At 33.0% G+C, this 27,294-nt stretch overlaps 1 pseudogene across 1 annotated transcript in view; it reads right to left on the reverse strand.

Annotated features, from left to right (window-relative positions):
- Positions 1 to 27,294, reverse strand: part of LOC143254408 (NACHT and WD repeat domain-containing protein 2-like) — a 178,468-nt pseudogene that overhangs the window by 59,280 nt on the left and 91,894 nt on the right. The window contains exons 3-8 of the transcript XR_013030185.1: positions 19,116 to 19,318; positions 17,720 to 17,922; positions 15,697 to 15,863; positions 8,241 to 8,324; positions 3,798 to 3,948; positions 1,960 to 2,128 (exon numbers count right to left, since the gene is read on the reverse strand). The product of XR_013030185.1 is annotated as an NACHT and WD repeat domain-containing protein 2-like (transcript). The remainder of the gene's footprint in view (positions 1 to 1,959; positions 2,129 to 3,797; positions 3,949 to 8,240; positions 8,325 to 15,696; positions 15,864 to 17,719; positions 17,923 to 19,115; positions 19,319 to 27,294) is intronic.

The following is a 27,294-nucleotide window of genomic DNA, read 5'->3' on the forward strand; positions in this document are numbered from 1 at the left end:
GAATTATCTAGACTTTAGTTAGGTTAAACACTTTATCATGAGACTATTTAGACTTTAGTTAAGTTAAACACTTTATCACAGAATTATCTAGACTTTAGTTAAGTTAAACACTTTATCATGAGACTATTTAGACTTTAGTTAGATTAAACACTTTATCACAGAATTATCTAGACTTTAGTTAGATTAAACACTTTATCACAGAATTATCTAGACTTTAGTTAAGTTAAACACTTTATTAAAGAATTATCTAGACTTTAGTGAGGTTAAACACTTTATCATGAGACTATTTAGACTTTAGTTAGATTAAACACATTTTTCATGAGATTATTTAGACTTTAGTTAGATTAAACACATTATTATGAGATAATCTAGACTTTAGTTAGATTAAAAACTTTATCATGATATTATGTAGACCTTAATTAAATTAAACACTATATTATGTAAATGGTTAGATGCTAATTAGGTTTTATATACCTTATGAAGAAATGTGGTCGATGTTGAAATTTGTTTCATATTATGTAGAGAATGATAAATTTAGAAATGTATCCATCGTAAACCAGTATTTGGTTTATCATGATTAAACTACTGTAGACATATAATGATGAACAAATTATGCTAAGCTAGTGAATTTATGAGACTTCGTTTCGTTTCTATTCGCTAGCATACATAAATATTTAATTGTAATTTTAATCAATAAATAATACATAAAATAGACGAACACACACGATATTAGGTATCGCGCTTGTTTTAAAATTTATTACACAACTTATGATTTTACTCTCGTCAAAAATATAGTGACAGATGTGTAGCAACACTTTATGATAGGTGGATAAAACTGGTGGAAATAAAACGTAAAGCTTTACGAAGCTCATTGTTTTTAATAAAGGAGCTCTTAGATAAGTCGAAAAAAACACGTAAATTAACAACACTAAAGAAATACTTTAACACATTTGTTCGAGTTTATGTGATCAAGTAGCCAGCCATTATTCACATACTCTTTGGTCGATCATTTTCACTTGAAAACTTCATTCGCCAAAACAAAGTCCATTAAAGTATTTTTATATGTGTTTCTGTTGTTTGTTGCTTCCTTAAGCAGCGTTTTGTATGTTTTTTTGAATTTCGCGCAAAACTATACGAGGGCTATCTGCGCTAGCCGTCCGTAATTTTGCAGTTTAAGACTAGAGGAAAGGCAATTAGTCATCACCACCTACCGCCAACTCTTGGGCTACTCTTTTACCAACGAACAGTAGGATTGACCGTCACATTATACGCCTCCACGGCTGAAAGGACGAGCATATCTGGTGCGACGGGGATTTGATTTCGCAACCCTAGGATTACGGTCGAACACCTTACCCCACCTGGCCATGCCGGGCCTTATATGTGTGTTTTTCTTATAGTAAAGCCACATCAGGCTATCTGCTAAGCCCACCAAGAGGAATCGAACCCCTGATTTTAGAGTTGTAAATTCGTGGACTTACCGCTGTACTAGCGGGGGCGCGTTTTGTTTGAACTGTGCTAGCGCGATATGTGTTAATTACAGACAGGTATTGCTTTATTATTTCTCAATTAAACCTTAATACGAAACTTTAATGAGGAACAATCAATGAAGAGGAAATATTCTGAAAAACCAGTAACTGAAAACTATATTGGCGCAGTCCCAATAAATTTATATATAATTTCCCGGACTTAGAATTTTGAAAAATATCGCTGTTGTCTTGATACAAAACAAATGATCCGTGACGTTAACATATTATTGTGCACAGATAATTAACTAACTATATTATTTATTGATACGATTATAAATAAAACAAAATATTTTGCTGTAATATTAGATTGTCTCTACATTTAGATTTAGATTTATTTTAACTCTTATGCATTTTGGTTGTTAAAAACAATTAGGGTAAAATGTGTAACATATATACAGACTCTTTCGATGTATCTATTTTCTGTAGAACCTACCTGAACTGCCTTTCTTACGGTTGAAGGAAGACTTTCCCACTCAGGTGAGGAAGCAGTGGCGTTGCTGATTAGCTCTTTCAGAGTAGAGAGGACCACATCCCCAAATTTATCAAGATAATCCCTGTGGTCAGAATAGTCAGGATCTATACCCGATTCTTGCCAAGGAACGCTAATAAAAACAACAACAACAAAACATATGAAATTGTGATAATGCTTCTGGTTGTAAACCTTTTTCTTATTCACCAAATTTAAGGACACTAAAGAAGAAAATCCGAGAGGGCGGCACAGTCATGCTAACGTAAGTGCAAAACGCCGGTAATTCCAGATAAACTGACATGTAGAATTCAAGATATTTTGACTTCACATAAAAAAATCATAGCGTGATTTTTAAGGTAAACACAATCTTGCGTGACTTGTTAATAACTTTGAACATCGCAAGAATATGTTAACTTTACTTTTAAATTGGGATTTATTTTTAACAGTTGATAGTAAAAGTATAATGCTTGTATCAGGTCATCTCTTAAGTGATGTTCGATTTTAGGTTCAGAGAAAAAAATGAACTTCAAACGCTTTTAATGATTTTTAATCAGTAATGTATGTTTTATTATTATTAATTACTTCCTACCAACGGTTCACAAGCTTCTGAATGCCAGTTCTATAAAATTCTTGGGATTCGGAAAAAAAGAATGTAGGGAATATAGTTTTGACATCTTCATGTGTTCCGAGCTATTTTTCGTCAAGACAGTTCTGTAAACTTCGGAATAGATGATAATCAGATGGGTCAAGGTCTGGAAAATAAGGAGGATGTAGAAGTTTTTCCCAGCCTAACTCTTCAATTTTTGCAGATTTGATTCTTCCTGTATGGGGCCGTGCATTATCCTGGTATAACACAACACTTTTACGATTGATCAAATCAGGCCTCTTTTCTTTCAGTGCAACATTCATGTGCTCTAACTGTTAACAATAGAAGTCTGATGTAATCGTTACATTGAGTGGTAGCAACTCACAGTGGATCACGCCAACGATATCTCACCAAATGCTTAACAAGACTTTCCTGTGGTGGAGGTCCATTTTGGACTTGCTTTAGCCAGTTTACCAGCACTGAGCCATTATCTACGGCACTAAACATTTTTATAGTATATCAATTTTTCATTTCCAGTCACTAATCTGTCCAAAAAAGGTGAGTTACGTTCATGAGAGTGCAGAGAAGTGCAAATTTCCACACTTACTCTAAGGTTGGCTTCTGTAAAATCATAGGGGGCACCTATCCGAGCTATTGCAGATGACGGCGAACTGTTGACTGGGTTGAATTAAGCTTCTGTGCTAGTTCTTCAACTGTTACAGCACAATTTTCATTAAATTAACCACAGTAAGTCATCATTAAACTCAACAGGACGACCTGAACATGACGCATCACTTAAGCTGTAGTCATCTGATCTGAACTTCTGAAACCACATTCGACAATTTTTGTCATTAAAAGACTCCGCACTATAAACACCTTGAATGTTTCGTGTAGTTTCTACTGCACTATTGCCTTTTTTAAACTCATAAAGCATAATATGACCAATGTGTTCCTCAAACACATCTATCTTAATAAGGTTTTATTTGATTAATGATCTAAAAAAGTGGAGTTGGGTTAGTTTATTTTATTTGTGTGAACATTTTTATACACGTCCTACTACGTATTTCAATTATTAAAGCCTGCTACAAAGAAAGAAATAATAATACACTTTCTGTATTAAATTTTCGGACCTTACTCATGGGATGACCTGATATTATGTGATAAAATATTTTCTTACGAAGAGAATAAAATATAACTGATTTGAATTAATTACTACCTGAAAAAGTGAACGTTTTTTCTATCTACAGAAAGGATTATGTCGTCTATCAACTCTTGGACTCCGTTAACGGTTTCTTCTTCAATACTGGTACCTTCTTGAGATACGATGTCAACAAAGGACGAGGCCTCACTATCCGATAGATTTAGACCTAAAAATAACAACTGGTATGTATAACTTGATTAAAAGACATACATAGTTTCCATTTCGCATGTGATTTCCTGTAATTCCCAGTATGCAGTTGATTAATCATAAAAATAATTTAACCAGTACAAATGTACTTTGGAACAATCGTATTCACATTTGATAATTTGACATATAGTAAACGCTTGCTAGATGACAGCCGTGTCGCTGCATGTTAACCTTGGTGATTGTATGTGAGACGCAAAAAAGTGTGTTAGCAGAAGTAAAGTCACGCGTGAACACACGTATAGCGTGTATTTGTAAGCAATCTACGCATGGCCAGGTGGGATAAGGCGTTCGACTCTTAATCTGTGGGTCGCGGGCTCGAATCTCCGTCGCAACAAACATGCTCGCCCTTTCAGCCCTTGCTGCACAGTTTATTCTGTTTTATGTTACGTAGTTTGGAAGGTAATCACAAGGTATGGAACATAGGGTTATATTCTTACATCGATTTATTTGAGTTTTACTGCGTATTTTCCAAACTATATCAGTATTATTATTCTAACATTCCTTTTGCAAAAGTTGTTATATGATGGAAATATCCTTAAAGGTAAGAGGATTTCTAAAATGATGACAACACTATGTGGTTGTTATTTGATTTTATGATACTTTATATTCCAGTCTTCATGAGTACCTCACACTGGAGGGCGCAGATTGCCCTTGAGTAGCTTTGCGCGAAGTTCAAAACAAACAAACACACTGGAGGTGATCACGACAGATATGATGTCTCCTGAAAAAGGTTGATGTGGTACTCCAGGCAGAGTTAACAAAAACAAGGTCTATGCAGGAGTTTCTCTCACCTTGACACTCAGAATTCCTTGTTGGCTAGTCTAAAATTAGTAGTATAAGTTGAGAGTAACACGTAAACATTGTCATAATTTTTTAATTTGTATTCCAAATGGGGCGTCTAGCACTGAAGTATATTAGTGCCAGTGTAAGGTCACACAATGAACCTCTATTCTTCAACATGATTCAACGAGTTACCTTTTATTTATACATTGACGATTTGTTTTTGCATGAGTGACTATTGGTAAAATATCTGGATGGTTTGTAGCCTCCAGTGGTGATTGTTATACTGAGAACTGCAATAGTGATTATATTAGATGTTGTTGTTGTGTGAAACTACAAGGCTATGAGGGTTAACCCCATGGGAGTAAACGCATAAAGGTTTGAACTAAAAATTCAGAATTTAAATTTTACAAATAGGGATCAACAAAAAGCAAACAAACAAGGTTGTAGATGTACTGCTGACAGTTACTAAAGCTAAAATCCATATTATATCTCCACTATTAATAACACAAAGGTATAAGAAATAATTTCTACAGTAATGTGAGGTCGCACAGGAAATTTGTAAAAGAAAAAAACTGGGATAGAACAATTAAGTTAATATGATTTTCTTATTTTGTTATGCTGGAAAAAAAATTAAGTCATCAAAAAATTCGGTGTTTTTCTAGGGTTGTAAACTACAACTCGTGCATTTTCTTGCGTATTATTTCGAAACTGCCACGTGAATGGTTCCGGATTTCTCTGTCGTATATTATTACTCGACTTTGATGTGTTTACGGTTATCCAGGGAGGGTCGCAGGGAAGTTCATATTTGGATATATTTTCCTCATTTTATTCTCTGTTATTTCTTGCTTCATCGCTGCGAATTGAAGGACTACTTAAGTTACCATATGCAGGGGCGTAGATTTTTTACACCCGATGGGGATGGGATGATTTTTGCAACCACTTATGTGGACTGTTCAATTTGCAAATTGGTAATATCTGATTACGTGAACCTGAAAGCTGTAAACATGCAGTCACGGAGTAATCTTGTTGCCACGATACTTGGATGTATACTTGGGCCTACTGACTGATACTTATGAACTATCGTTTGGATCGAAAAGCTTAGAAGCTCGCCTATATTAAAGATGTACATTTCGGCTACTGAAAACGCTTACATCTAGGCCTAATTATGTAATTCGATTGGTAAGAACACGAGAATCACAAGAACAAACACACAATTTGTAGGCCTGTAATGCAATAAAACAGTTTAACAGACCAAACTGTTGGGGGGGATGATTGTATGCACCATACTCCCCACCTAAAATGAAAGGGGGATGTATACTCTCCATCCCCTCCAGAATCTACGACCCTGACCCTATGTCTACTTTCAAGGTATGTAAAATGAAACTAAACGTCTTAACGAAACTTCTCGATTCAGTCGTAAATCGTATTAAATATAAATCACATAAAGATACGAATTTTCTAATGAAATAATAAAAACTAAAGAATATGCAAACAACATCTAGTTTTTAAGTAGTCAAAAATCAATGTTACTGAAGTGAACATGGAAAAGGAGAGTTCAAATCATGTGATTTGTGGTGAATGAAAGATTAAATGACGTCAGTCCGAAAGCCCACACACGTTCCCGCTAAAATATTCCTTTGCTTCAGATAACTATGACAAAAAATGCTTTAGTCGCAAGTAAAATAAAAAAAACCCACAAAAAACAGACAACTAAAGTACGACATAAGACACTGAGATGCTAAAACGTGCCTTGTGTATTCATCTGTAAATATTCTGAAGATGGAATGGTCTTAAAGGTCTATTTCCTTATTTTCTTTTAATTTTGGACTGATTTAATTAAAGCGGTTTTGTACCAGATATATGTTTATTGGTAAACACATGAAATATCAAGTCTACTTAGAAAGGACGCGACTGTTTGGATTTTGTTTGATAAAATATTTATTTTAAGTACCACTATTACTAATACTGTATCTGCAGGTTTTGTTATTGTTACATTATTGTAAAATAATTTCAGGATTAATATCGAAAGCTAATAAATACGTTTTTAGGACCAGTATTTGTATTTAAAAGAAAGATAAGCAACATTTTGTGGTCAGTAAGAGTAATATTATTTGTATTTAAAAGAAAGATAAGCAACATTTTGTGGTCAGTAAGAGTAATATTTTGTGGTCAGTAAGAGTAATATTATTTGTATTTAAAAGAAAGATAAGCAACATCTAGTGGTCAGTAAGAGTAATATTTTGTGGTCAGTAAGAGTAATATTATTTGTATTTAAAAGAAAGATAAGCAACATCTAGTGGTCAGTAAGAGTAATATTTTGTGGTCAGTAAGAGTAATATTATTTGTATTTAAAAGAAAGATAAGCAACATCTAGTGGTCAGTAAGAGTAATATTTTGTGGTCATTAAGAGTAATATTATTTGTATTTAAAAGAAAGATAAGCAACATCTAGTGGTCAGTAAGAGTAATATTTTGTGGTCAGTAAGAGTAATATTATTTGTATTTAAAAGAAAGATAAGCAACATCTAGTGGTCAGTAAGAGTAATATTTTGTGGTCAGTAAGAGTAATATTATTTGTATTTAAAAGAAAGATAAGCAACATCTAGTGGTCAGTAAGAGTAATATTTTGTGGTCAGTAAGAGTAATATTATTTGTATTTAAAAGAAAGATAAGCAACATCTAGTGGTCAGTAAGAGTAATATTTTGTGGTCAGTAAGAGTAATATTATTTGTATTTAAAAGAAAGATAAGCAACATCTAGTGGTCAGTAAGAGTAATATTTTGTGGTCAGTAAGAGTAATATTATTTGTATTTAAAAGAAAGATAAGCAACATCTAGTGGTCAGTAAGAGTAATATTTTGTGGTCAGTAAGAGTAATATTATTTGTATTTAAAAGAAAGATAAGCAACATCTAGTGGTCAGTAAGAGTAATATTTTGTGGTCAGTAAGAGTAATATTATTTGTATTTAAAAGAAAGATAAGCAACATCTAGTGGTCAGTAAGAGTAATATTATTTGTATTTAAAAGAAAGATAAGCAACATCTAGTGGTCAGTAAGAGTAATATTTTGTGGTCAGTAAGAGTAATATTATTTGTATTTAAAAGAAAGATAAGCAACATCTAGTGGTCAGTAAGAGTAATATTTTGTGGTCAGTAAGAGTAATATTATTTGTATTTAAAAGAAAGATAAGCAACATTTTGTGGTCAGTAAGAGTAATATTTTGTGGTCAGTAAGAGTAATATTATTTGTATTTAAAAGAAAGATAAGCAACATCTAGTGGTCAGTAAGAGTAATATTATTTGTATTTAAAAGAAAGATAAGCAACATTTTGTGGTCAGTAAGAGTAATATTTTGTGGTCAGTAAGAGTAATATTATTTGTATTTAAAAGAAAGATAAGCAACATCTAGTGGTCAGTAAGAGTAATATTATTGCGTGCAAAACTCACAAGAAATAGACTGAAAACTCTTACCCTCGAACTGTCTTATAACACATAAGACTCGACGACTAGCTGTCTTTGAGAGGTGCAGCGCTTGCTCCTGATGTACATGAACCCCTGAAGAATAGATTAGTTTTATTAAAGATAATCACGTTATTTCACATTCATTAAGGGCTAATAAATAGGCGAGAAAATAGAAGTACGTTATTGGTTATGAGGACAACCAATTGTATTTAAAAGGAAGGGACATTGACAATATACGATGGTTAGAGTTGCACCTTTAAAAATGTGTTATATTACAGACAATAAACAAGAAGGAGCGTGTGCCCTTTAGTTAAACATAATATGACGTGATCACAGTATCTTTTTACAAAACAAATATCGTGTTTAATTAGGAAAATCTAATGTAAAATGTTTCGTTTTGTTGACATTTGGTTTTTTTTCACTAATTTTCGTTCCTATTTTAACACTTCAAACCTCAAATGAAGTTTTTAAAAGAGCAGACATAATTAAAATAAACATAGTAGAAAGAATGACACATTTAAATACAGTGACAACGTTTTAGTAAATTTTTATAATTATAATATTTTTATCACATATCATAGTCTATCAAATCACACACAAAACATATCTCTGCGATCCACTGTATCTACGTACGAGATGCAATCAACAGCAGTTTCCTGAATTATTTTTTATTTGGCTTTAAACTTGTTTCAGTAAAACTGAAGAATAATAAAAAATTAGTTCAATGATTGAAGACAAAAGTGCATGCAGCTTGTGACGAGAGTATCTTCTTTATCAAAAACTGTTTTTAGTTCGTGTTTCTTGTGACGAGAGTATCTTCTTTATCAGAAACTGTTTCTACTTCCTGTTTCTTGTCAGAAACTGTTTCTACTTCCTGTTTCTTGTAAGAGTATCTTCTTTATCAGAAACTGTTTCTAATTCCTGTTTCTTGTGTATCTTCTATCAGAAACTGTTTCTAGTTCCTGTTTCTTGTGAGAGTATCTTCTTTATCAGAAAAACTGTTTCTTTTAGTTCTTTATCAGAAACTGTTTTACTCCTGTTTCTTGTAACGAGAGTATCTTCTTTATCAGAAACTGTTTCTAATTCCTGTTTCTTGTCAGAAACTGTTTCTAGTTCCTGTTTCTTGTGACAAGAGTATCTTCTTTATCAGAAACTGTTTCTAGTTCCTGTTTCTTGTGACGAGAGTATCTTCTTTATCAGAAACTGTTTCTACTGTTTCTACTTTCCTGTTTCTTGACGAGTATCTTCTTTATCAGAAACTGTTTCTAGTTCCTGATGACGAGTATCTTCTTTATCAGAAACTGTTTCTACTTCCTGTTTCTTGTAACGAGAGTATCTTCTTTATCAGAAACTGTTTCTAATTCCTGTTTCTTGTGACGAGAGTATCTTCTTTATCAGAAACTGTTTCTAGTTCCTGTTTCTTGTGACGAGAGTATCTTCTTTATCAGAAACTGTTTCTAGTTCCTGTTTCTTGTGACGAGAGTATCTTCTTTATCAGAAACTGTTTCTACTTCCTGTTTCTTGTAACGAGAGTATCTTCTTTATCAGAAACTGTTTCTAATTCCTGTTTCTTATGACGAGAGTATCTTCTTTATCAGAAACTGTTTCTAGTTCCTGTTTCTTGTGACAAGAGTATCTTCTTTATCAGAAACTGTTTCTAGTTCCTGTTTCTTGTGACGAGAGTATCTTCTTTATCAGAAACTGTTTCTACTTCCTGTTTCTTGTGACGAGAGTATCTTCTTTATCAGAAACTGTTTCTACTTTCTGTTTCTTGTGACGAGAGTATCTTCTTTATCAGAAACTGTTTCTACTTCCTGCTTCTTGTGACGAGAGTATCTTCTTTATCAGAAACTGTTTCTAGTTCCTGTTTCTTGTGACGAGAGTATCTTCTTTATCAGAAACTGTTTCTACTTCCTGTTTCTTGTAACGAGAGTATCTTCTTTATCAGAAACTGTTTCTAATTCCTGTTTCTTGTGACGAGAGTATCTTCTTTATCAGAAACTGTTTCTAATTCCTGTTTCTTGTGACGAGAGCATCTTCTTTATCAAAAACTGTTTTTAGTTCGTGTTTCTTGTGACGAGAGTATCTTCTTTATCAGAAACTGTTTCTACTTCCTGTTTCTTGTAACGAGAGTATCTTCTTTATCAGAAACTGTTTCTACTTCCTGCTTCTTGTGACGAGAGTATCTTCTTTATCAGAAACTGTTTCTAGTTCCTGTTTCTTGTGACGAGAGTATCTTCTTTATCAGAAACTGTTTCTAGTTCCTGCTTCTTGTGACGAGAGTAACTTAACAAATTAAGAGTTACTTTTCAACAAATACTAAGTTTTCATTTGTAAAAGAGTTTTTTTTTCTCAGGTTTAACACCAATATTTACCATCTAAAAAAAGGTTTGTCTTGAATAAATCTATAACTATCATTTTCATTTCCTTCTTATGCACCACTCATCACTTAGAAGACAAATGTCTTGAACTTCATATAAAAATCACATATATTAAACCATGCTTCTGTTTTAGGTATTCTGATGACATATTCCCCTCGGTGGAGTAAATAGCTTACAAACATTTATAAACCTTATGAATCCCGGTATCAAATTAGTTTGAGAACATTCTACTGGTACAAAGGAACGACTGATTTGAAATATTCTAATTTAAATGAAAAAAACAACAACACACATACTAACGCACCGGAAACTAGATGCGCCTTGATAAAGTTCAAATTATACTGTTCCCTGGTTATTAAATACAGTGTAAGATATGACGTTAGGTAAGCTAGTTACATCGACTAAATTAGCAGAAATCTTTATAACTAGACATGATGCGAGATCTCTTCGCTGGTACAATAAATATCGAATAAAATAAACGAAATTTGTTTGTTTGTTTGTTTGTTTTGAATTTCGCGCAAAGTTACACGAAGGCTATCTCCGCTAGCTATTACTAATTTAGTAGTGCAAGACTAGAGAGAAAGTAGCTATTCATCACCACCCACCTTCAATTTTGGGCTACTCTTTTACCAACGAATAGTGGGATTGACCGTAATATTATAACGCTCCCACGGCTGAAAGAGTGAGCATGCTTAGTGTGACGGGGATTCGAACCCGGGACCATCAAACTGAAAGTCGACCGCATATACAGGAGTATGTGTAAGTTTTTTTTTTATAACAAAGCCACATCGGGCTATCTGCTGAGCCCACCTAGAGGAATCAAACCCCTGATCTTAGCGTTGTAAATCTGTATACTTATAGCTGTACTGGCGGAGAACTATACAAGATAGAAGAGAGCGATTGATATATTACAAATGAATACTTTCGTATTTGTTAAGATTAGGATCAGGATATTTTATTAAGAGGACTTATTCTATTTTTCACCTGTTAATGTTATTTCCTCTGATGAGGATTTTTAGAAGCGTCAGAAGAGTGGCTGTTTCTAGTAATGTGTTCATAAACATGTGATCGAGATTTTAAATGTTCCCACAAGCGAATAAAAATGTGTCTGTTTGTCTATCCAATATAAATATCTTTTTTAACCTGCACGTTCTATTTGCATACATTTTTCATGAACTAAAAATGTTTATATACCTTTTGGATAGCAATTTACCGAATTATTTTCCAGATAAAAAATATAAATAGCACTTCTATGTAAATGTTGTACTCTGACTTTTTTATTCAGTTTTTTGATAGCGTTTAAAGTTCAGGATGTACAGTAGAACTTAAAAAGCAGGGGTATTTTCTATATCAATTTGTCGCTTATTTTTAAATGAAGTAATTACTAAATTATCACCAGCAGGAGGGAAATTTATTTTGTACACGAAACTGAAACCTAAGGAGAACCGTTTTTTTTTGTTTTTTTTTTTAAACAGGTGATATTTAAGTTTGTCAAATATGAGAAATTCGTGAACAGGTTATGAGGAACAGGTAAAATTTGACAATTTTCCGTAAATTGAGGGAAAGACAGAATAGATAACATTAAGTTTCAGGGTAGACAGCCTTAGTTATTTAACGAATTATCTGTTCCCTCGTGAATGATGTCAGAATAATTTGTAATATAGGCTTTCGAATTTGAAGTGACATGAAAAGAGGCGTTTCATGTTTGGTGAACTAAAAATGTTCCCGTATGTACGAAAAATTGAAAAGTGCTGTTGATAAAAATCCTAACCCTATTAATAATAAATACAAAGGTGCTCATTTCTGTCTATATTAACAGCTCCCATCTGTCTGGTATACAGAAATAATTTAAGTTGTTAGGATTAGGTCTAAAAGCTTTATTTATATGTTCACAAATGTCGTAGTTTATGGATAAATCACTCTATTAAGTTTTCAACTGTCTAGCCACGTGCTCTTAGATTAATATTGTTATATGTTCTCAAGTGGTTCATTTTTAATTTAATTTCTTTTAACTTCTAGTTCTTGTAATTCATCTTATGATGCTCGTTAAATCTGGTGAAACGTTGTGAACGAAATAAACAAAAGTTTTACTGTGTACAACAAATAAAAAGCTTCTGAGAACCTACATAATAGTACTATTTATTGTATGTCCATGTAACTATTTATCTATATAAATATAACGGTAGTGTCTGTTGTACGTCTACTTGACTACTTATCTATATAAATTTTATAGTACTATCTGTTGTACGTTTTCTTAACAACTAATGCATATAAATGTAATAGTACTGTCTGTTTTATGTCCTATCTATATAAATATACTAGTATTGTCTTTGTATACCTATATAAATATTTCGCAAGGTATGGATGGATCTTTACCAAAATTGGTATAAAAATTCATTCGGTCTATCCGTGATGACGAGAAAACCCACTTGTAGAGAAAATTATGTTCGCTCCTTCACTAGTGCTTTCTGTACCCATACCAACCGTTTTTACATATATAATCATTAGGTGTATGTAGAAATTTGCGATTTCAAACTTTGGGTTTTGCAAACTTTATGGGTGTTTTCGTCTTTCTTTACAATTATATATAAGGGAAACAACCTTTCATATCCTAAGAAAACCTTTCGTAAATCGTGAATTTACATAACTTCCATTCAGATGACGGGTTCTCCAGCTAATATTAAATAACATAAATATTTATAATAATTAATCAATACTTTTTAACAATGTTCTTAATGTACTGTTGAACTTTTACGTGAGGAATGTAACGTTCAATCAGTTCTATTTTTCAGGCTACTGTGAAGGCATGTAATTAGTCCGTTAACTAAGAATTAAAAATATTTGCATATTTATGGTGTGTAAACACTTTTTTCTTCAAATCCATATTGCATTTTAACTATAATCATTTACATTTTAAAACAGGAATAATAGACCTTCTGTTTGAGATGTAAAGATAATGTTTCAATAAATAGATTGATTGCATTTCAAAAATAACTACGTAATACTTAAAGTTGTACCCTGTTTGATGCAAGATACGTAAGTCCAAATGGAATATTGGATCTTAACATTTAGATTAGGCAGGTTTTTTTAGACGACTTGTTGAAAACGTGTACATACATTTGGAAAGGTACACTCTATTTTATTTATGTATATCAAAAACAAACATTTTTGCTATATCTCAGGATGGATAAAAAGCCATTCATTAAAGATGTACAACAGATTGGGAGGCAATAAACCGTTTAGGCGATTCATTAATCGCTTTATAGAAGATATATATTTCTACCCTAAGACTTGCTAACCAAGCAACGCTTTATCTGTAATAATAATAAAATAACGTTAGTCTACATCAGTGGTTTCCAACCTTTTTTATGCCCCGCACCTCTAAAAACTTTTAATATGTTCTCGCACCCCTCACAATAATTATTTATTGAAGAATAAAGGTGAAGGTGGCCAAAAAAAAATTTTAAAGTTAGTTTTTAATGATATATAAACAAAAACGAAACATTTGGAGAAGAAAAATATTACAACAAACCTAAAGTTGCATAAACTGAAATGTTATCTCGCACCCCTGGTTGGGAACCACTGATCTTCATGGACTAATAAGCCAAACTGATCATAGACATCACTTTGAAATCAAACTGACCATAAATATTAATAGTATGACATTCAATGCCTCAGCATTTTAATTTGTTTTAACCATGAAAGTTAAATTCAATGAGAAATAGCGTAAGTGAGGTAGTTATTTTCATTATATGTTATAGAGTTGAATAAAATTAATAAAATTAAAACCCTGTTGGTCCAAGTCCTAAAAACCAGTAATTATCCTCAGTCAATATAACAGTACAAATAAACTAAAGCAGCTTGAATATGACCGTAAATAAACTGGAACAGGGCTTAATTAATCTGATGTTTATACTCTCAGAACAAATGTTTATGGTCCTGTCGTACAGCTCGCGAGATTGAAACCAATTCTCGAACAAGCTGGCCTTTTTAGACATAGAAGAATTATAATGTGACGATCAATCTCACAATTCGTTGTCAAAAAGTAGCCAAAGAATATTGGTGAAAAGTTACTTTCATTTTAGCCCATAACTTCAAAATTAGAGTCTGCTATGTCAGATTTCTCTTGAGTAACAAATAAATAAATACTTCCATCTCAACACTCTTTCAATGACAATGTATTATATTTTGTATTTATCTTGCACCGTAAAATAATTAGATTCGTTACCACTGTTTCAAACATAAAAGTAATACCAAACTTTCAGGATTTCACTAACATAACTTATCATAATTATAGAGAGACCGATAAAGAGAATTGAGAAGCTGGTGAGATTATTTTCATGTTTTATCTTGTTTTTGTTCTTATTGTAACTGTTGTTCATCGAACACCACAAAGAATGGTAAGAATTAATCGCAGTTTATATAAACTTAGAGAATCGAGTTAACCGAATCATTTTTTGAAAACAATTGAAATTAAAATGAGGTAAATATCTTTTAAAGCGAAGATACAAAAACAAACAAACAACAAAATTGGATTCTATCGCACCAAGACTACTGCACAGAAATAACACATGAATCTGACATGGAACTGATAATGATACTGTCCATAGAAAAAAACACATGAAATTGACATGGGATGAGGATGATTTCCGTAGAACTAACACTTGAATCTTACAATGGATTAACAATGATGTCTACAGAATAACACATGAATCTGACATGGAACTGATAATGATACTGTCCATAGAAAAAAACACATGAATCTGACATGGAACTGATAATGATACTGTCCATAGAAAAAAACACATGAATCTGACATGGTACTGATAATGATACTGTCCATAAAAAAAAACACATGAATCTGACATGGGGTGAGGATGATTTCCGTAGAACTAACACTTGAATCTTACAATGGATTAACAATGATGTCTACAGAATAACACATGAATCTGACATATAACTAGCAATATTGCACTCTATATCACAAGAACATTTAGCTGACATGTTGCCCTCCACAAAAAATACAGTATCTACAGACCCAAACCAATATGTTTTATGAGAAATCCCAGAATCGTTAAACACACCTGACATAAAATATCTTCTTTGCTTCTGTCGATTCACTTGATTAATTAAGCCTTCCTCAAAAGCCACCCGAGCAGCATATTGGATGATTCTTATTAAAGTTTCAACATCTTCAGTCCAGCTCTGTACTTGTTGAAAGAACTCTCTCCTTTTACAGTGGTCTGGGCGCCTGGAAATAACACAACCAATCATAATTATCAACTGTAGTTATTTTTCGGTTTATTGTAATCCAAGTGTAATAACTATCTGGTTTGGTTTTTTGTTTTGAATTTTCGCGCAAAGCTACTCGAGGGCTATCTGCGCTAGCCGTCCCTAATTTAGCAGTGTTAGACTAGAGGGAAGACAGCTAGTCATCACCACCCGCCGCCAACTCTTGGGCTACTCTTTTACCAAGGAATAGTGGGATTGATCGTAATATTATAACGTCCCCACGGCTGAAAGGGTGAGCATGTTTGGTGTGATGGGGATTCGAACTCGCGATCCTCAGATTAAGAGTCGAGTGCCTTAACCACCTGGCCATGCCGGGCCACTAACTATCTGACTTGATAGCGTTTACTTGAATATTTCCCTGGTTTACGTTTGTTTCCTATAACGTGATATGTGACCAACACGTGCGTATGATTAAACGTAATAATAATAGTATCATTCAATACAACCATCTTGGTAACTGCTGCTTCAGACTTTATAATATATTCTGAGGAAAGCACTTTTTTAGTTATCTGAATAGTAAGAAGTAGGCTCGTCAATAGTAAACGAACGAATGTGTGTTGCCAACTGAGTAGTGATTATTAGAGAAAAATCACTATATATTTTTTTAACGGTGGGTAAAAGTAAATCAGTAGAGAAATGAAGGACTTATTATCTAAGCTAATTAAACAGAAAACAAAATTCGAGACTTAGACGTAGAAAATTAAATTTTCAAAGACAGTTGTTGTTTTGAATTAAGCACAAAGCTACACAATGGGCTATCTGTGCTCTGCCCACCACGCGTATCGAAACCCGGATTTTAGCATTGTAAATCCGCAGATATACCGCTGAGCCACTGGGGCTTTCATAGACAGAGTAACGTTGTAGCAAGATTTTATTAATACAGCCCAAACTTATGTTGTTGAAAACCTTACTGAAGCCGGTTATGCAACTGCAGAGGACCCAGTATTTAAGCTCTTAAACATGTAATTTCACGTATTTAAGCTCTCAAACTTCCAATTTTACGTATTTAAGCTGGCAAACTTGTAGTTTCACGTATTTAAGCTGGCAAACTTGTAGTTTCACGTATTTAAGCTGGCAAACTTGTAATTTCACGTATTTAATATCTCAAACCTATAATTCATCATCCAGTTTTAGTTTCACCTCAAATGGAGAACCACATTTTGTTTTTGCCAATAAACTTATTATAATTTTCCTCTCAAGTTTTTTAAAGTATAAGGACGTATTTGTATTCCTGTTAGAGAGAGCTAAAATATTACTTTTATGATGTACCAACATTATTTTTGATCAGAGCACCATTTCTTCTAATTGACACTTACTATTATACAGTATGGTTTCCCCATGTCCACCCTTATATCTATACAAAGCCATTACTATGTTGTTATTCGAAACCACTTGATAACTTGGGAAAAAATAACTTTATAGTTAGAAAGAAGTTTAAGTTACTTTATGTTAAAGTTACTGTGACTGTTTGGTTTAACTTCAACGGTTTCGCTTCTACCAAAAACTATTACTATTCGAATAACAATAAATAATAATATATTTATATGTATGTTCGGTTAGTTTGATATAACAATATATTTATATGTATGTCTGGTTAGTTTGATATAATAATATATTTATATGTATGTCCGGTTAGTTTGATATAATAATATATTTATATGTATGTTCGGTTAGTTTGATATAACAATATATTTATATGTATGTCCAGTTGGTTTGATATAATAATATATTTATATGTATATCCGGTTAGTTTGATATAATAATATATTTATATGTATGTCCGGTTAGTTTGATATTCCTAATTCAATTCCATACCTAAGTCCGAAATTCTCATACTTAGACTGTGGGGGTTGCACTATGTATGCGGGTGGGATCAGATTAGAGTTGTACTTATACCATTGGTCCAACAGAGTTACGTCAAGACCTGCGTCAAAGGCGGCGTTATAGATGTGATTAAACTCGGTAGATTCAATGCTGAGTGGAAGAGGATAAGGTCTGTATTTGTTTCCAACCAGACACTGAAAAGAAAAACGATAATTACAATCAAGAAACAGAAGTGATTTATATATATATATACAGAGAAAATCAAGTTGTTCTGAGTGAGACTCAAAATCTAGAACTGTCACCCACACAAAACTGAAAGCTAAAACACTTATTCAAACAAATAAAATAAATCATGCCAGAAACACACATTCACCACAAGAAATTAAAAATTGTTCCGTTTGTAACAATGTAATATATTTCTAAACTAAAGTATCTGAGGTAACATTTCATTCTACTATCAAATTTCTCCTGGATGCTTACGGCCCGGCATGGCCAAGAATGTTAAGGCGTTCGACTCCTAATTCGAGGGTCGCGGGTTCGAATCCCGGTCGCAGCAAACATGCTCGCCTTTTCAGCCGTGGGGGCGTTATAATATTACCGTCAATCCCACTATTCGTTGATAAAAAAGTAGACCAAGTGTTGGCGGCGGGTGGTGAAGACTAGCTGCCTTCCCTCTAGCCTTACACTGCTAAATTAGGGACGGCTAGCGCAGATAGCCATCGTGTATCTTTGCGCGAAATTCAAAAACAAACAAACTTTCAGTTGTCAAATATCCTCCATTATTTCGATGAATGGTTTGGATTAGATTTGGGTCTCGTCTTTTATTTGTATAAAAAATGACGCACCTTTTGGCTCACGTTAAGTTTTCCTTTCTGCTAATGAATAATTAACTCTTTTTTCTTTACTGTCAATTTAACATGTTTATATTTACTATAATGAACCAGTCGCGCAGCTTTTTGGCGATAATTTACCTTTCACTGTATTTGTTCTTATGCGCAAATTGGTTGCGAACTCAGCCTATGTGGGAAAACAAAATTTAACTCCCAAAAGATGCATTCCGAACATGTTTTTCCATAATTACTCCTTCTTTGTTGGTTTTCAGTCACACGAATCAATAGAAATATAGTACACACGTTTCTTGTTGCTATGTAATATTTTGAGTTTTGCAAATATTTTTTTGCATTCGATTTGTTAAACTAATTTACCGGAATACCGAAGGCATTTCAAACCTAGATTGAGTTTTCTTGTAACCAGAGATTCTTTTAAAATGTGCGTGTGTTCTGTTAAAGTCCTATACTTTAACGCAATAGGTGTTCTCTGGAGTGAAAGTTCTGGAATGACAACAATTTATTATTAAGTTGGGAAGCTAACTGAGTTTTTCACCTACCATAAAAAAACAGCCTAAGGAATTCTGGTGACAGGCTTCAATTTCACACATCTGCTGGGCAAACACCATTGGTTCCATGATGGAGTCGACGTCACAGCCTTGTTGAATGTCTTCCAATTCCACGTCAATCCCTAGATCAGAACAGTGTCGTTGAAGCTCTGGAAACACCACTTCGTGCAGCTGACGACGCTCATGTTCGAAATCTAACAGCCGGAGTTAGGGACAATCAGTAAAGAAAGTAAAACATAAAGTAAAAAAAACAACAACAACACACGATACAATAGCGAGTTAGAACCAGTGTCTTTATTTTACAACAGGAAAAAATGTATACTACAAATAATCTTAATGACTTCCAAGTCACGTGAAGGAGTATCTTAGTGCATCAGTGGTAAGTTTAAGGACTTATAGCCTTAAAATCCGGGGTTTGTTGTCCCCACAGTGGAAGTATTGCAAGTAATCTATTGTGTAGCTTTGTGCCAAGGAAATAAAAAAAAAAACAAAAAAACACAATGGTGGATGGAAAGTAGCTCGTGCGGTCACTATGGAGATGTCATTTGTTACGTAGGAATAGCTCTAACTTGTTTAATACTATGGATTATAACAAACTGTCATTGTCTGAAATATGTTTTATAACAAACCGTCATTGTTTGAAATATGTATTATAACAAACTGTCATTGTTTGAAATATGTATTATAACAAACTGTCATTGTTTGAAATATGTATTATAACAAACTGTCATTGTTTGAAATATGTTTTATAACAAACTGTCATTGTTTGAAATATGTTTTATAACAAACTGTCATTGTTTGAAATATGTTTTATAACAAACTGTCATTGTTTGAAATATGTTTTATAACAAACTGTCATTGTTTGAAATATGTTTTATAACAAACTGTCATTGTTTGAAATATGTATTATAACATACTGTCATTGTTTGAAATATGGATTATAACAAACTGTCATTGTTTGAAATATGTTTTCAAACAAACTGTCATTGTTTGAAATATGGATTATAACAAACTGTCATTGTTTGAAACATGTATTATAACAAACTGTCATTGTTTGAAATATGTTTTCAAACAAAATTTGATTTCTTCCAAATACCAAACTCATCTTCATTTGTTCTTAGTTAAAATAAAAAAAATACCTGAACATGAAAATTCGAGTTACTCAATAAAAGTATGTGTGTATATAATTTCAACAAGAACAAAAATACATCGTCTTAGCAGAAAAAAACTGTATATATGCAACATGAATAGGAACGAAATACAAATGATTTTAACAGACGTCAGATTATCAGATTAAAAACTCTCACTACAGTCGTTTTATAAATCAAACTTCTATAATGAGAGCACCTTGATAAGCGAGGCTAAAACAAAAACTCTCACATCTTCGAAAGTCGTTTTTTTTTTAACTTAAGACTTTTAGCTAAAAATGTATTTCCAATTACTTAATGGATTCAAACTTATCACTTAGTACGGACACGAATAGCTGGTTACTTCATACGCGCACAGTTTGTGTATGGATAATACAAGTCTGTGATGGTTTGATTGTCTTGAAATTTTTAGATGTTCTATGGTAATTCATACACGCTGAATCCCAAAATGGTATCCATTTTTCTCCACCACATACAGTTTCTATACGAAACAACATATGTATATTTGTATAAAGTGAATCATTTAAATTGAAATCATTTCACAATTTATTTTGCTTAAAGTGTTGACAACCACCGGCTATGAAATTCCCAACAAGAGGGTATGTAAATGACCTCAACATATTCTGTTATATTTGTTGTAAACTTGATATGAATTTGATCTAAGTAAGAGTTTTTTGGTTCCCACTTTAAAAAAAACCTTACTTGATAGGAAAAATTAATATTGTTTTTGAAATCTGCGTAGCTGAATTATGTAAAATCTGTTATTAAAAATCAAAAAATAAATTTATGAAGTCTACATTTGTATGTGTAGGTAATTGGCTCATTCGTATGTATATGACTGTTGTCTCTGTATACAGATAGTATGGTTAATTTATGAAAAGATAGTAGAGTGATGGTAGAATAACTTGAATTAATTACTCCTTATTCCGTTATATACTTGGTTAATTTATGAAAGGATGGTAGAGTGATGGTTGAATAATTTGAGTTAATTACTCCTTATTCAGTTACATAGTTTGTTAATTTATGAAAGGATGTTAGAGTGATGGTTGAACAGTTTGAGTTAATTACTTCTTATTCTGTTATATAGTTGGTTAATTTATGAAAGGATGGTAGAGTGATGGTTGAACAGTTTGAGTTAATTTCTCCTTATTCTGTTATATAGTTGGTTAATTTATGAAAGGATGGTAGAGTGATAGTTGAATAGTTTGAGTTAATTACTCCTTATTCAGTTACGTAGTTGGTTAATTTATGAAAGAATGGCAGAGTGATGGTTGAACAGTTTGAGTTAATTACTTCTTATTCTGTTATATAGTTGGTTAATTTATGAAAGGATGGTAGAGTGATGGTTGAACAGTTTGAGTTAATTTCTCCTTATTCTGTTATATAGTTGGTTAATTTATGAAAGGATGGTAGAGTGATGGTTGAATAGTTTGAGTTAATTACTCCTTATTCAGTTACGTAGTTGGTTAATTTATGAATGAATGGCAGAGTGATGGTTGAACAGTTTGAGTTAATTAGTCCTTATTCTGTTATATAGTTGGTTAATTTATGAAAGGATGGTAGAGTGATGGTTGAAAAGTTTGAGTTAATTACTCCTGATTCAGTTACATAGCTGGTTAATTTATGAAAGGATGGTAGAGTGATGGTTGAATAATTTGAGTTAATTACTTCTTATTCTGTTATATAGTTGGATAATTTATGAAAGGACGTAGAGTGATGGTTGAATAGTTTGAGTTAATTACTCCTGATTCAGACACACAGTTGCTTAATTTATGAAATGTTGGTAGAGTGATGTTTGAATAATTTGTGTTAATTACTCCTTATTCAGTTACGTAGTTGGTTAATTTATGAAAGGATGGTTGAGTAATTTGAGTTAATTACTCCCTATTTAGTCGGATAGAATAGCTTGCAATTTTAATATTTCACCTCTTTACAGATTGATAACTGGGTTAATGTTTCTGTATAGAGGACAATATTTGATAACCATTTGCTGGTAGTTAATCTTACTCATCAGTCTACGGGGTTAATATTCAGATTTTGTTTATGTATACAAGGTAATACTGGTTGTATTATATTATTTGTAATTATAAACTACACAGATATAGTAGATAATCAACAACACGTGTCACCATCCTTGGACTATTCTTATTTGACCGTCACTTTTACTACGAAACCATGATATCAAAATGTGCGGAGCTACGTTTTTAAGGCAACTTACAGCGGATTTCATATAAACAGTAGGGATCTTAGTAACAGTACGTTAAACATTTGATGACGCTCTCCCCACCGTTCATCAGAAAATTTAATTTTAGTCAGTGTACGCCCAGCATTATTAATGTCCCTAATATACACTTCTATGTATTCCATATAAATATATTCAATAACTAATCGAAAGCTCGGAATGTTCCTCCAGGTGATTTTCTTCGTCCTTTTTGTAATATAATAGCGTCATCTCTTTCTGGTCCGACATCGTTAAGTGGTTAAGGCACTCGATTCGTAATGCGAGGATTGCGGGTTCGAATCCTCGTCGCACCAAACATGCTCGCCCTTTCAACCGTGGGGCGTTATAAATGTGACGGTCAATCCCACTATTCGTTGTAAAAGAGTAGCCCATGAGTTAGCGGTGGGTGGTGATAACTAGCTGCCTTCCCTCTAGCGACGGCTACCACCCCTCTAGCGACGGCTAAAACCAAACCACCTCTTTCTTTCAAGATAAATCTTTCTGGTGGTAAGTTGAATCTTTAGCCTGTTCGAAATTTCCCATCTTTTAAAACCCACATACAGTTTAGTTACTAAAGTATGCAAATTTTAAAGATATTTTATGTTACTGATATAGTAACGTAGGGTAACTTAGATGTTACCCTATATATAACCTAATGAAAAAAATATTTCGTTTCACTTCCTCCACCCAGTAAATTTCGTACAGCTTAGCAAGCTACGAAAACCGAGCATGTGTATATGTGTTATGTATTGTAACTGAAACGTGACTTATTTCACAAAATAATAGTCCATTAAAACACATCCAAGATAGGGCACTTCGTAAAGGCCAGTTTTATATTCTTAAATACGGTAACGTGAGTGTACGTGGGCCGCGTCATTGTGACGTTTGTGATGTGAATTAATAAGTAACTAGTTGAATGTGTTGGGTAGTTAGCCTCTTGGGGTTTAACTAATATTTTAATGGTTATTACGTACACGCAACAGAACATACCATGAACCCTGATAAGTTTGTATTTATACAAAGCCCGTGTATAATTTTGTAACATTATACTTATAGTTTACTCACAAGATCTGTTTTTAGTTTGTAGCTTTATTTGCTCTTAGTATCTCCGGTTTCCAAAGCATAACCCAATGCTTCTTAGTTTCTTATAAGAGAGTTAAAATAGTTAAGAGTAGGTTTTAAATTTTGCTCGATTGAAAATTGATATAAAAGTAACATGGATAGTACAGCTCTGTCTTTATCTTGTACGTGTTACACTTTATGTTGTATAGATAGGAATTCTTTATCCTGTAAATGTGGTATTTTATGTCTTAAGGATATGATGGTTCTTTATCCTGTAAATATGGTATTTTATGTCGTACGGATAATGATGGGTTCTTTATTCTGTAAATGTGTTATTTTATGTCGTATGGATATGATGGCTCTTTATCCTGTAAATGTGGTATTTTCTTTTGTACAGATAGGATCTTTTTTCCCTTTAAGTGTGGTATTTTCTGTTGTACAAATAGGACGTTACTTTTTTCCCTTTATGTGTAAAATTTTGTATTGTATAGATAAGATAACTTTTTTATGTTAGTATGGTATTTTGTGTTGTAAGTAGAGGTTAGATCATTATCCTACAAGTGTGTTTTTTTTTCTGTATTATGCTACACCAACGAGCAAGCCTTAAATGTTACCGATTGAAAAAGATCCACCAATAGCCGTGCATTTCCTCTCTGAGCATGTTTTATAACCTTTCTAATTCCAAAGTAGCTTTAAAATGCGTGAGTTGACGAAAACATGAGTGTCATAGTTAGCTATAAATGCGAGTGGAACGTTTTTTTTGTAGTAGCGTAAAACACATCGAATTGATTTGTGTACGTAAACAAGACGTCCAAAGCTTCATGGGCACTCTTTACTATCGACCCGACTGGGTTAATGGCAGTTATTAAAGTGCTCGTTAACTGGCTTTCACACTGCTTTAGTTATCTAATGTAAGATAATACAATCCTTTTATACGGAACAACTTTTAATATTTACAGTTCAGTATGGCATTATCTCTAATGAAATCCACTAAGATACTTGGAAGCAAATCCTTTAATAGTGTTTACACTTATTTAAGAAATGAAAGTGTAATTTTCGAAAGAGATAATTTATTTTCAGGAACTTTTGTCTTGTGAGATATATAATGCTAGTTGATCTCAGGAGATTTTGACTTATCGTAAAATAATGAATAACGTACTCTTTTTAATATTACTGCTTTTCAGTAATATTGAAACGCAAACAGGAAATCTTATATTCAGGAATTAGATTTTGATTTATTGACAACATTATTATATTTTAATATCGAATATTTGTCGTGAAGTTATCAAAATTTAGGGTTACTTTCATTGATCTTGATGAAAAAAACTCGGCACAAATTTCAAAATGAAAATTGCAACTAAATATTGGAGACAATATGGCATGATGAATCTTCATGGATAATACTACGGTGGGGCTATACTGGACATTAATGACAAGATGGCATCATGAATCTTCATGGATAATGCTACGGTGGGGCTATACTAGACATTTAATAACAATATGGCATGATGAATCTTCATGGATAATGCTACGGTGGGGCTATACTGGACATTTAATAACAATATGGCATGATGAATCTTCATGGATAATGCTACGGTGGGGCTATACTGGACATTTAATAACAATATGGCATGATGAATCTTCATGGATAATGCTACGGTGGGGCTATACTGGACATTTAATAACAATATGGCATGATGAATCTTCATGGATAATGCTACGGTGGGGCCATACTGGACATTTAGTGACAATATGGCATGATGAATTTTCACGAATAATACTACGGTAGGGCCATACTGGACATTTTATTATGCTACTTACATTGACTTTTCATTACAGGAATGAAATTTTTGATTTGAGAATCGCTAGGGAAATCATCTTGCAATGCATCGTATCAATACTTCAGCTTTAACAGTATATCTTTAGGCTTAACTGTACAGTTAGTTTCACAAAATATTGAAGTTAATGATTTCATATACATGATTCTAACCCCATTTTTTTCAAAAATAATATTATTTTTACGTTTCGTTGTCAATGCCAAAATTAATTGACGAATCTCTGGTTCAGCTGGTATGTCAAATCGATTGGAATATCTTCGAGTAAGTTCTTCATTCATCCGAAATGGACTATAGGTTTACGCTACTCTTGAAGCCTAACATTTATAACCACATTTAGAACATTTCAAGACTGTTTAGTTGCAATATCACTTTATATTTACAAGATAACTTCTCCGTGTTGGCTCTCGTGGTCTGAGGTCAGGTCACAGGTCTGGTCCAGCGAACTAGACCTCGAAAATAGTGACAAACTTGTTTAAGTTGTCTAATGAAAACAACCCAAACATTTCTGCAGTAATTCATTTTTCCTTGGAATCTTATCATCACACCTGGCTGGCTTGTGTGGCAAGTGTTAATAATACCAAACAATGTAAGCAAAACAAAATACAATGTAGAACACATATATCTAGTTTATACAGATAAAGGTTGATTTTACATAATACATAATTACAACAATGTGTCATTTATTACTTAGTTAGTTTTTAGAGCAAAACCACTACAGGATGTTTACCGTGAGGAATCGAACACCGGATTTTAGCGTTGTAAGTCCGTAGACTTATCGGTATACCCTGGGGGAAAAGTATTTATTAGTTTCTGCCGTTTCTCCCACATAGTCGCTATATCCGATATAGTATTTCGGTTTTGGGTTTTAACGTTGCTTCCCACATGGTCGTCTTGTTATATCTGATATAATATCTTGGTTTGGAGTTTAAACGTTGCTTTCCACATGGTCATCTAGCTATATCTGATATAATATCTTGGTTTGGAGTTTACACGTTGCTTCCCACATGGTCGTCTAGCTATTTATGATATAATATCTTGGTTTGGAGTTTACACGTTGCTTCCCACATGGTCGTCTAGCTATATATGATATAATATCTTGGTTTGGAGTTTAAACGTTGCTTCCCACATGGTCGTCTAGCTATATATGATATAATATCTTGGTTTGGAGTTTACACGTTGCTTCCCACATGGTCATCTAGCTATATCTGATATAATATCTTGGTTTGGAGTTTAAACGTTGCTTCCCACATGGTCATCTAGCTATATCTGATATAATATCTTTGTTTGGGTTTTAAAGTTGCTCTTTTCGCGAGTTTTATAACGTTTTGATACAATTTTAGAAACTGTTACCGGTTAGTTTCAATAGTCAATAATGTGATTAGTGCTCTTTTCTATGTTTCATTACTGATCTTAATATGTAATTGCGATATTAGATTTCTTTTCATAAAATATATATGTTTCTTTTCTATATATGTGTGTAGCCATTCCGAAAATATTAACTGTTTTTGTACAACTTAGTGAACCACAACTGGTACAATGTAACTGCTCATTTCGAAGCAACTTTCATTTTGCCTCTCGATAGTTCGGCGACAGGACTGAAGGCTAATGAGGTTAAACATCGGGTTGTTAAAATCAGTTAATTTGACAAGTGTTTCAAAACATTCTACTCTGACAATATGTAAGTGAAATAACATATAATTCATATTTGCTCTAGAAGTTTAATATTATTCACTAGCTAAGCGATTTGTGTGACGAAACTGAAGTACTTGGAAAGAAACCACAGAACCTCATCTAACCTGTAAAGTAACTTACAGTTTTGTGACATTTTGCTAGTTTTTCTATTCTATAGTTTTAAACCAATAAACCAGAATATACCTACATCGGTTGTGTTCAAGAGGAAT

Source organism: Tachypleus tridentatus, chromosome 6 (assembly GCF_004210375.1).
Source record: "Tachypleus tridentatus isolate NWPU-2018 chromosome 6, ASM421037v1, whole genome shotgun sequence".
Lineage (NCBI taxonomy): Eukaryota > Metazoa > Arthropoda > Merostomata > Xiphosura > Limulidae > Tachypleus > Tachypleus tridentatus.